Source organism: Diabrotica undecimpunctata, chromosome 4, assembly GCF_040954645.1.
Source record: "Diabrotica undecimpunctata isolate CICGRU chromosome 4, icDiaUnde3, whole genome shotgun sequence".
In the NCBI taxonomy this organism is placed as follows: Eukaryota; Metazoa; Arthropoda; class Insecta; order Coleoptera; family Chrysomelidae; genus Diabrotica; species Diabrotica undecimpunctata.
This window is the reverse complement of record NC_092806.1, coordinates 22,956,725-22,969,614: the sequence shown is the minus strand read 5'-3', so window position 1 is coordinate 22,969,614 and position 12,890 is coordinate 22,956,725. Positions and strand designations below refer to the sequence as shown.

The 12,890-nt window shown below is 33.8% G+C and overlaps 1 protein-coding gene across 1 annotated transcript in view; it reads right to left on the bottom strand.

Moving 5' to 3' along the window:
* The window catches only part of LOC140438167 (lachesin-like), a 479,820-nt gene that overhangs the window by 447,665 nt on the left and 19,265 nt on the right, over positions 1-12,890 (bottom strand). The window lies entirely within an intron of this gene.

Genomic DNA, 12,890 nt, shown 5'->3' with positions numbered 1-12,890 from the left:
ATAAAACCACGAACTATCCCAACAAATAAAATAACCGAAATTTTAGATATTTTTAACAGCTACCATCCAAAACTAAATTTTACTATGGACATTGAACAAAATAATAAAATAAATAATCTGGATATAAAACCATGTGGTTTACAAAAGAAACATGGTTTTCACGATATCTTAACTACAATTCTCATCATCCATTTTCCCATAAGAAGTCCGTAATTATAAGTCTTGCAGATAAATCTATACAACTAACAGATCCAAAATACAGACCAACTACAATAAAAAAAGCAAAAGATGCCCTTCTAAAGAATGCATATCCCGAACACCTAATCGAAACTATTTTCAAATCAAGACTTTTTATAAACAACAACACAAATAACAACAAACCCAACAGCATCAAAACTAATTACACAACTCATCCATAAATAAAAGGTTTATCAGAACAATTAACAAATCTTTTAGCTAAACATAATATAACAGTGGCCCACAAAGGCAACAACTTTTTAAATAAATATTTCACAAAACTCAAAACACAAACTCCAAAACTTAAAAAATCACATGTTGTTTACGAGATACCATGTATTAACTGTGAAGGTGTCTATATCGGCCAAACTAATCAACAAAATCATATTATGTTTTGAATTTAGAACTATACGTGAGATTTCAGCCAGATAGTCTCTTCCAATTGAGCAATAAACCTAGCGGCGTAGTACTCCGACTTGTAACTCCGATATCTGGAACTAAACAAAATGTAACATTCAAAAATTGGTTCACAAGTTATGAGCTAATGCTGAAGCTTTTAAAAGATCATCAACTAACGTCTACTGGAACTGTAAGAAAAAACAAAAGGCAAATACCTGAAAGTTTTATAACGTCTAGGAACAAGCCAGTATATTCCTCAAAATTCAGATTTCAAGAGAGTATAACGTTAATTTGGCATGTACCAAAAAAAGGGAAAGTAGTTCTTCTAATGTCAACTTTACACTACACTTCTGATATTGACGATAATACAGGCGAAAGTAAGAAACCAGAAATAATTTCTTTTTATAACGCTACAAAATGTGGAGTAGATGTGATAGATGAATTGTCGGCTTCATACGATAGTACATAATAGGTATAAGGAAGCATTAACAAAAAATATTTAGAATAACGTAAATATTGCTATGTATATGATAATAATTACACTATGGATTATAGTTCCTTTAACATCTTAGTTAAAAGTAACCATAGTAAAAGATGAACCACCAAAGGTGAAAGATTTTGGATATAGTAAAAAGAGTATACTTTGTCTATCAGCTGGTTACTCAATTATTTCCAATTTTTGAATTTAAATCTGAGTCAGCTGTTATCAACAAATTTTGTATATATATATATATATATATATATATATATATATATATATATATATATATATATATATATATATATATATGTATATATATGTATTGTTATGGATCAGTTTATCGATCAGAAAAGAGTTTTTTTATTATTTTAATATACCGCGGGCATATAAGTTGAAATACAACCCTGTACTTACTTGTAATAGTTAGAATAAGAGAAAACATTGTTCCGTGACGGGACCCTGACGAGTTTTTCCGTGAAAGACTAAGTGAATAGTGAAAGGACAATAGATTTAGGAATAAACTTGTAATTGTATTTTGCGGTGGGCATTTTTCGAAAGTAAATAAGAATTAGATTTAGATATGAGATAACAAGAATTTGGAAACTTATTTCTGTTGAAAAAGGCAAAATTGTTAATTGTTTCTGAAAAGTAATTCGAGTGAAAGTAGTTTATTTGTTTTAAATATCATGTTGGAAATTTTCTAAATCGAAAATAAGTGGGAAATATGAATGCTTATGATTGGTTAAAAAGGAATGGTGGGAATGAGAGAGTTGAGAAGGTTGTCTGGGAGAGATTGAAAGAATTATTATGTTACCGGCAGACCAGAAGAGAAGACGTGTTTTCGTGTAGTCAATCTGAGTACCAGTGTTTTCGTTTGTTAGTGAAAAAGGTGGAAGCTGAGAGCAGATCAAAATCGAGAAGATTAATACCTCTTTTGAGTCTGCATAGTCCACGAGATATAATTGAGAAAGAAAGGAGAATTTGTGAATAAAGAGTACCGGTCAAAAGAGGCTTGGGCTTGTGTTTTCGGAGGAGTAGTTTGCTGGTATGCGGTTTGGATCGATGCTGAGAACGGGAAAGATTTGATGGTAGCCGGACATAATCCATCAAGGAAGGAACTGTGGTTTGATCGAGAGGAGACATCATTGGTGTAAAAAAATAAAGGTCAGTCAAATAATTTGAATGAAAGAAAACTTTAAGACATTCTAAAGATAAAATCAAATATAAGCATACGAACTAAGATTCAAAGAGTTATTTTTTTTTTGTGAATAAATTATATTTTTATATGGTCATTTTTTTTAGTAGATATTATTATAAAACAGATCAATAGATAGTTTGTAATTAAAATTAAATTTAGAGTATAGGAGTTTGTTGGGAAAGATAATTGCCCACAAAAGTTATTTATTAATATTCATCGTATTGCTTATTGAAAATAAATAATAATTTGTGTGCATATTTATGTTGTTTTAATGTTAGTTCCGTTTCCTGTTCTATCCCGATTATGAGCAACTAGGAGATACTGATCCCACTAGAAGAGATATATAAAGTAAACTGATTAAAGTAAAATTAAAAAGGCACCCTGAGAATTTTTAATAGTAATTGATTTGTATGACTCTGCATAAATTAGTGAATTAATTAATTAAATAATTGGATTAATTAAATTAGTGTTAATTAATAATAAAACATCATAAAGCAGATCACAACAGTATATATATATATATATATATATATATATATATATATATATATATATATATGTATATATATATATGTATATATGTAATATATATTAGGTTTATATATCTATATATATATATATATATATATATATATATATATATATATATATATATATATATATATATATATATATATATATAGTGTATATATTAAATTAGTAGTATTTAAATATTGTATAAACCAAATTTTTGATTATCGCAATTAAAAGTTGCAAAGGTAATATCCACTCATCCTGACATCCAGTCATCTCATTGGCAATGTTATCACTGAATAATATTAGCAACTATTTAGCATAGGTCTGTGATGTATCAAAGCTTCTTGTTAATAATTGGTTTCCAATATTCTGTAATTCAGGATTACGAGCTTTACCCACCAAACGACACGTATTTGGTCAGGTAGCGGTTTTGAGCGTTTCAATCACCGCCACATCCATCAGCATTTGTGTAGTGAAGTAATCCCCTTTAATGGAGAAAGTGTTAGAAGATTCTATTTTTTTGTTAGTGGTTTATTTCTGGTTTAATTGAATACAGATATATTTCAAAATTATATACAACATATTTTAACAATCTCAAACAGTGCTGGCTTTGTGGCATTTCCTTATAGTATACAGGGTGTTTCAAAAAGGCATGTCATAAATTAAATCACACATTCCGGGGATAAAAATAAATTGGTTGAATCCAACTTACTTTAGTACAAAAGTATGTATACACAAAAAAAGTTACAACCCTTTGAAGTTACAAAATAAAAATTGTTTTTTTGCATTATCTCCTAAACTACTTGAGATTTTGTAATAAAAATGGACAGAATACTTTCTTGTTCTGAAAGAATTTTACATACTAAAAAAACAACAAAATATAAGCGCACAGAAAAATTTTAAGCGGGGTGTGCAGCCCTAAATCCCCCTAAACTTTTGAGTACGTTCTAATCAAATGAGTTGTGTGGCATCATTAGTTTAACACATTATTTTTAAAACTTTTTTGCATCTTATCGTTTTTTTTTTTAAAAACAGTTTTAATTGAGCTACGGTCCTTTTCCTTAACCTTTAAAAAATTACGTGCAACTAAATAAATGGCTTAAATTAATTAACAAGTACAAAAAATGTCTGTAACCTCCATAAATATGATATTACGATAAATGTTCAAAATGACCCCCATTTTCTTCAATACACATTCGGTATCGTTTTAATAAGGAAAACCGAATGCGCTGAAAAATCATATTTTTCTAACGAAATTAATTTGCAGCTTTAATTATTTTAACCCTCAATTGTTGTTCGTCCTCTATTGTTACAGATCTTTGTCACTTTATCTTTCATACACCGCCAAGAGCAAAAGTCCATGGGGTTAAGACCTGGACTTCTGGGTAGCCAAGAAATAGGTGCGTCACGACACCTTCCAATCCACCGACCAGGACACTGTCTGCAAAGGTATTCCCGGACTTCATTACTGTAATGCAGTGGAGCGCCATCTTATAGAAAGCAGATATTTTGCCTTATTGCAACATTTACTTTCTCCAGATACTCTTGTAAATCGTTTGCCAGGAACTGCAAATAATTATCACCATTTAAATCGTTGGGAAGAAATACTAAGCCTATTAGATTGTTATCCACAATTTCGGCCCAAACATTAACTTTGAAAGTCCTTTGGTGATGAGTCGTTTTTTTAGCGTGAGGATTTTTGTCGGTCCAAATGTGCTCGTTATGATGGTTTGTTATTCCATTTCTACTGAAGGTAAAATAAGGTGTTTGTGTTTTAATTATTGTATTATTTTAATGGGGCACATCCTAGTAATTGTGCTAAATTATTTGCTCTATTTATATTTTAGGTAACATTATTATGTTTCATGGTAGCGGGTAGCACTCCACTACTATCCCGGTAGAGGACAGGCTGCTACAGGGAGTGGCGTCCCTGCCGTACGCTAGCTACTGACTTTCTCTATGCCCAAGCCTTTAGGAGAGACTAGGTCTCCAACCTATCTTCCTACCCATTTTCCAATCCTTACCACATCCCGATATATCCCACTACTAACACGCACTGGCCAGTGTGGTAGTGAAATGGCTAATTTTCCCCGTTAATGATATGACACAAACTAGAAAAAGGCCCTTAGTCCCCGGCGGCCCAACGGTCCCTGGTGACGGTAGCCACTAGATTGGACCAAGGGCAGAGGGTGCAAAGAATCACCGGGATAGACACGGCTACCATGGACAACAAACATTGAATACAGCCACTTATAGATACGGCTTGTGAACAAACTGGATAGTTACCAACCTTGTGAACAGGCTGGGTTCCGCTCCAGATACGGAATAAATGACCATCTACAAGTTATAAAAACGCTAATAGAAAAGTGTACAGAGTATAACAAGCCTATCTTTCTTATATTCATAGATTATGAAAAGGCGTTTGATACTATAGATCATCATAAAATGCTTCGAGCACTGGCTGTGCCGCATTGACTACCGATATATCGCCTTTATTAAAAGTATTTACGAAACTGATACAGCTTGTGTCCGCCTTCATGAAGATACCAAGAAGTTTCGAATAGAACGTGGAATTAGACATTGTAATACTATCTCCCCTAAATTGTTTACGGCTGTTCTTGAATATATGTTCAAGCAAATGGAACGAGAGGATAACATGGGAATTAATATAAATGGGGAAGATCTCAACCACCTAAGATTTGACGATGACATCGTTTTAATATCTGATAGAGTTGATAAAGCTACAAAAATGCTGCACACGCTCTATAAAATGTCAAAAACAATTGGTCTTAAAATTATCACCTCAAAGACAAAATTGATGACCAACCTTGTAGTCAGCGGTAAAATTCTGATTGAGAGCCATCGCATCATCGACCAAGTAATAGCTTACAAATATCTAGGCCATGCGATTCGCTTAGGCCGATATAATCAGACAACTGAAATACAATGAAGGATAGGTCTCACATGGGCTGCCTTTGGTAGATTGAATAACATTTTCAAGTCTATTATCCCAGTTTGTTTAAAAAGAAAGGTTTTAACCAGTGCGTTTTACCGGTTCTTACATATGGTGCAGAAACACTGACTCTGAGCCAGATTAACGGATGATAGATGGACCAGAAAGATTCTGGAATGGCGACCAAGGCAAGAGGCATATCGAAGCAGAGGACGACCACCGACTATGTGGACGGATGATATCAAGCGCATCACCACAAACTGGATGCAAGAAGCTCAAGATAGAAATAGATGAAAAATTTTACGGGAGGCCTACGTTCAGCAGTGGACAAATATAGGCTAATTGATGATGATTATGTTTCATATATTGAAATGAATTACAAAAATATTGAAATATTACTTTACTATCCTTTACGTGGCAACCTGCTTCCTATTATACCAAATTGTTGTGTCTTGAACTATTATTACTTCGGACAACCACCCTTTTAAAATTATAAGCTTCTTTAAAAATAAAAGCTCGTCTCGACTTATTTAATTGCCCCTCTCTTGGTAAGTTCGTTCTTCATCACAGCTTAAAACAACAACTAGTCACGTCAGAGTTTTTAATACTTCATGAAGAAATGTACCTACGTGCCAAACGTCCACAACTACACGATCGTTTCATATTTTAAATTTATGAGACAGACATCCTCGAGACAGACAGAAAATTATGTGTAGTCCTGTCCACTTTAAACTGAAATACAAGATAATTAATTTTGTATAAAGATTATGTCAATAACTTTATTGATTTTATCTTTTCGAATTATTTAGTTATTATCAGCTGCGGTTGCTTTAATAACCGAATGCAGTAAAACATCTTAAACAAAGTTAAAGAAAAATGTAATAAAATTCGATGTCGGTAAAATATTGTTATCTTTATACTTCAATCGGTGCATCATCTTCTTGTGATAGTTTATGGTAGCCACTAATGAGAACCATTCCAATAAATGTTTTCAGTTCTTATAAACTCAAAGAAAAATTTACTTTTTTAATTTTACTTAAAAATTACATTTTTTTTTATTGAAAATTAACGTGCTCGGCAACAAAGGCCACTTACACGAAAACGGTTACAGATGTAAAACTGTTACAATAAATTACAAAAATATTTTATAGAGTACACACTGTTATAATACAATCAAAATTATATTTTATAATATAACTTAACGTCTCTGAGGAATTTTAGACTTTAGGTTATTTGATTTAAGTTATTGAGTATGTATTTTAGACCTCTTTTAAGGCAATAAATTAGCCTTTTTGCTGAATATTGATGACATTCGGTGAGAATATGGTTAACTGTTAGATGTGATTGACAGGTCTCGCAAGTGGTTGATGACATCAGGTATCCATGTGTTAATCTTGTGTGTCCTATTCGAAGTCTTCGTATTACAATATTGTCTCGTCTGGACATACCGGCAGAGATCAAATCAAGGGAGCTATCGACTAACTGTTGGATTTGATGTAATGCTGAGTTATTGGTGTCCCAGTGTTGTTGCCATCGGGTTCTTGCTCGTTTCTTAATGTGAGGCTTTAAATCATTTCTAATTTGTATATTAACCGTATAATCAGATGATGTTAAGGCAAGTTCTGCATGGCTATCTGCAAGTTCGTTGCCTGTAATACCAATATGGGGTGGTAGCCAGATTAATGTAACTGTTATTTTTTGGAAAGCGATTAGTTGGTAACAATCAAGGATCTTTTGGACAATAGGATGATCAGTGAATATATTTTGGATAGATTGTATTGAGGCTAGTGAGTCTGTGCATATTGCAAGTTGTTTATTAGGTAAAGAAATGGCTTTAAAAGCTTGAAATATGCTAAATAGTTCGCCAATATGAACGCTACATTCTTTTTCTAATATTTGTAAGGTGGTAATCAATTGTCTGGATCAAACTCACTTTGGCCTTAATATCTACAATTATAATTATCATTTCTCTTCCTAATATTCTAACATTTTTTGATCTGAACATAATTCGTCGATTTCCTTCTCTGAAGACTCGCTAGTCGGGACATACACCTCTATTATATTGAGTTTTATAGGTTTGTGTTAAGCTTGCTTAATATGATTCTGCTATTCACACTGTAATAGCCAAGTAAATACTTTTCATATCGCCAGCTGATCATGAAAGCCACTTCTTGTATATTTTCTTTTCATGACCTAACAGTAGATGTTAGCTTGTTGTAAAATGGCCGCTACCGTTTGTGTGAGTTTCGTTTAGTTCTATTATTTTATTTCATGTTTCTATTGTGACGAGACATAATTTTATAAGAGCCAGTAAGCATATTCTCCATATCATTTCACACTATCTAGGACAGAATCTCGATGGCACCGATTTCTAGTGATCATGGCGTGTCTTTCGCTGTTTTTACCATCTCATAGCTGTTATGGTACTGTGGCATCCCATTTTTTCCTTTACTGAAGTGAGATAGGGTAGGGAATCTAGTTTAAGAAGTGAATAGGAGGAGGCCAAGAGCTTGCATAGAGCAGGGTTTCGCTAATAATTATAGTGTGTCTGCCATTCAACGGGATCGTGAAAGAATACACATCCGCTATCACATTACAATTATATATATAAATATATATAACTAGAATTTCCTGGGCTTAGGTTCATAAAGAATAAGGGTAAAATTCATATTAACAAAAAAACTCGACTGTCTTCGTAAAACATGAAAATGAAAAGAAACATAAATTTGATTTAACTGATCGTTTAAAGGAAAAACCAACATCAACAAACAACATATTAAATTTTAAAATACATTTTGCATGTAGTGACTTAGTGGGTCTGTCCTGTGCTTTTATTATTATTGTAATTGTGATTGTTAATTGTATACTTGTTACTAACCAACTTGTACATGCTTGGTGAGTCAAAATTTTCTCATTTTAAAACGTATGTCTTTTGATAAAATATTTTTTAGTCAATATTATTTTTTGAAAAAAGCATGGATATCCTGCCGAAACGTCAAAAAAAGTTAACAAAAATGTCTTAGTATCAAAGACAATATTTAAGTGCTACCCGACCGTTCTGACCCATAAAGAAACACTAAGCTAAAATACCACAGAGGTAATAGGTAAAAGAACACAGCTGACGAGAAAAATACGGCTCTAACTACACAACAATGAAGAAATTAAATAAAAATATCTACCGGCCAATCTGAAAAGACGTAAGAGAAAACAATACAAGAGAAATAACTAAAATAATTCAAGAAAACAAAGGTTTAAACGTTTTGAGGAGAAATACGAACAATATAGGCAAAAAAAATATGTGTACAAAATAAAAAAAGATGAAATCATTATCACTGATAGAACCAAAATCCTTGAGTCTATTAAATCCTTTTATCGTGAAATGTATGATAGCACCGACGAAAGGCAAGATCAGACCGTGCCCAAAATCACAAACCAGGGATTAAAATTAATGCCAGAAATAACTTCATACGAAATCAAAACGGCACTTTTAGAAATGGAAATTAACAAGTCTCCTGGTGATGATGGAGTAGTGATCAAAGCGATCAAACTAGGTGGAAAAAAAATTATCCAGCCTTTGGCCACGCTTTTCACCGAATGCATCTACCAAGGAAAAACTTCTTCTCAATAAAACAATGCAGTCATTATTTTACTACACAAGCAAGGAGACATAACAGATCTAAAAAACTACTAAAATTCTGTATAACCTGCTGTCTCAGAAAATTTTTTGTCTTTTAATTTCTATATTTCGGTGTGTTTTATGTTATATTAGGCATCAAAATAATAATAATAGTCTCCCGTTTTATACCGCTGTCGCGGCTTTGGGAGTATAGCAGGGTAGTCTGCTATATCTAGGGCCTACGGTATACAAGGAAGGTAACAGGGCCAGTGCTACGCTTCAACCGTCTATTATTACCCCTGGTTTTACCCAAGGTACTCATTTTTATTCAGGCTGAGTCGACCTGGGGCCTATAGACATTTTTAAAATGTCTAGATGTTCTTGCCGGCGGTGGGATTCGAACTCCGGACCACCAGCTTGCGAGGCAAACAAAAAAATAATAAAAAATTTTTTTTCATGGCAGCTATCTTTAAAATCCGATGTCTCTTATAGGCGACACTTTCTTGGAGGCAGAGGAACACCTGATGTAGAACATAGATTCTGGCTGAGTTGACGCACTGGTCATAGTTCATGGTATGAACTATGACCAGTGCGTCATAGTTCATACTTGAAGCAGTTTCTGTTTTCTTGGATGCAGAGTAACACCTGGCATGTAAAACACCTAATTCTGGCTGAGTTGGCTGAACAACTTGACATTCGGCATCTATTTTTTTTTGGCTGGGGTTAAAATTTCTGGTATATGTAAAGTGTGTTTTTTAGGGAGCAAGTCTGAAGAGTGGGATACCCTGGGTTGCTTCCGAGAAGGGGGCAAGGAACACTCGTAATCTGGATCACTATCCTCCGAGCTTTCCTGATGGCCATGGGCCAGGAAATATGCAAACTCTACTTTATAACTAAAGAGATCCATAATATCTTTTCTATGGGTTCCAAAAAGTCGCTGATCTCGTCGGTATTCGATGCATGATGCTGAAATTGCTGAAGTCAAACATATGCATGATAACTCTGATTGTCCATTTCCTAGTTCGCGCAGAAGTCCTGCAATAACTTATCATTTGGTCTAAAAAGTAAATGCTTCCCACATTGGCATTGTAAACCTTAACTGCCAAAGGCCTATTGACATCAATCAATCTTTTTTGTATTTTACACCATCTTCTACACTTATCGACAGGTTGTGCAGCCCTCTCTATTTGACATCAAAATAACGGTTTTATTATCAAACCATTTTACAATAGACACTTCCCGTCTGATCTTATACTCTCATAAATTGCTCCCATAACTTCCTTTTTTAAATCCGTATCACATCTTAACTTGGAGTTCTTGGGTATTCTTATTTGTTTTAAAGTGACAGTACCTGTAGCTTCTTTTTCTGAATGCAATAAATCTAAAAGATGTTCAGAATTAAAATATCTATCCATATAAACTGAAACAGGAGGAAACGTACACAGAAGCTTCAACACAGCCTTACCACCATCTAGAACATTAAAACGTTCACCAGCAACTATAGGGTCACCTTTTCCCTGGTAAAAGAAAAAATCCAGTAGCATTCTATTTGGAGCAACTACGAAAAATTTTTTCAACCCACATAAATTGGGCTTTATTTTGATTACTTGTCTGGCTGGACAATGCCCCCAGAAAGAAATCATTTGTTCGTCTATAGCTACTACTTGAGGTTTTGGATTAAGCAAACAATCTGTTTTAACTAACGTGATCAGTGGTTCGACTTTCCAAAACTTTTGTTCTTTTCTTCATCCGTTACGTCACCATTATACACAACCTTCAGATACTTTCGTATACAAAAATATTTATCCCTTCGCATGAGGTTACTTACACACTCTGCTTTAGTTTTTCGGGCCCAATACATCCTAATCCGAAGATATTCCATAATAGACATCATCAAACTTGCTGAAAAAAACTATTTTATATCTTCCCCACCATCCATCCATATTTAGTCTATCATTTCCAACTGTAAACTTGGTATTCCAAGTTTAGAATAGCATATAAAAATATTTATATCATAAAAAATTAATCGGTCTAATAGTTTTTATTAGTATTCACAAATTTGAAGAAAAAATTCTAATTGAATGCGAATTTTATGCTAAGTAAAAAACACAAAAAATTCTTGTAGAAACTTGAACATGGAATTGGCCGGTCGGGACAGTCCGCCATTTTTACTTCACCTTCACAGCCGTTAAATGCGAATAAATGAACTAAAAACTCACTCTAGCAGGTGATGGTACCTATTGGCCTTCCAGTAAAGTACTTCTCAAGGCTGCCAACCTAAAATGGCATTCCAAAAAATTTCTAAACAAAGTATATTTTATGTCGCGTGTAGACGATGCTGGGACTAAGGAGGATACAGCGAGGAGTATGACAAGGAGACACCGTCTCTCCAAAGCTATTCACGACGCTTTTAGAACGTATTTGTAAGAAGGCACATCTGAACGAACATGGTACCAACATAAATGGAAAGGAGCTTAGTAATTTGAGATTTGCAGATGATGTCGTCCTTATAGCCAATCGTATGGATCATGCAATAATAATGTTCTAAAAATTATACCACACTTCTTTGGAGGTAGGACTAAAGATTAATATAAACAAGAAGCAAATAATGACTAATCTGGTTCTAAATCAAAATATTATGGTACCTAGGACATGAAATTCGGTTGGGCAGAGATAACCAGACATGTGAGCTACCACATAGCATAGGATTAGCCTGGGCAGCGTTTGGTAAATTAAAATATGTATTTAAATCGGATCTACCCATATCCCTCAAAAGGAAATCTGTGACCAATGTGTGTTACCTGTACTCACTTATGGAGTGGAAACATTAATACTTACAAAAGAAGTAGATAATTAAAATTTCATAGCCATAGCCCTCTGAGTCACGCAAATAAAATGTGCGTGACTCAGAGGGCTATGGAACGCCAGATGTTGGGTGTCTCTCTAAGAAACTGAATCCTAAACGAAACGAAGAAATACGTCGTAGAATAAAAATAACAGACGTGATCGAAAAAATCGCATCGTCAAAATGGAATTAGGCAGGACACGTCGCCATATTATCAGACAACCGGATGGACTGATGACCTGAAGCCTGTTAGCAATAACTGAATGTAAGCCGCACAAGACAGAGACAGATGGAAAGAGCTGACGGAGAACTATATCCAGGTATTCCCAGATATTCCATTGAAAAGTTATGCATAAATTTTTGACAAAACTCCAGAAATCCCTCTAGTTTATATCGAAGGGGATCAATTTTTATGCAATCTCTATTGTAGTTTGGTGCTTTTCGATATAAAAATCGACAGGTTTTAGAATTTAGTCATGGATTTTGTTATTTTCCCCACTTTTTGGGGGGTAGAGGTAACCTTTTTTCTTATATTTACTCGATTTTCCTACGACAGTTTGCTCTAATTATTTTCGTTCCATATCTTTCAACAAGAGCTCTTCATGAGGTTGGTTGAATATGTCTTTAATGTACGACTCCTTTTAT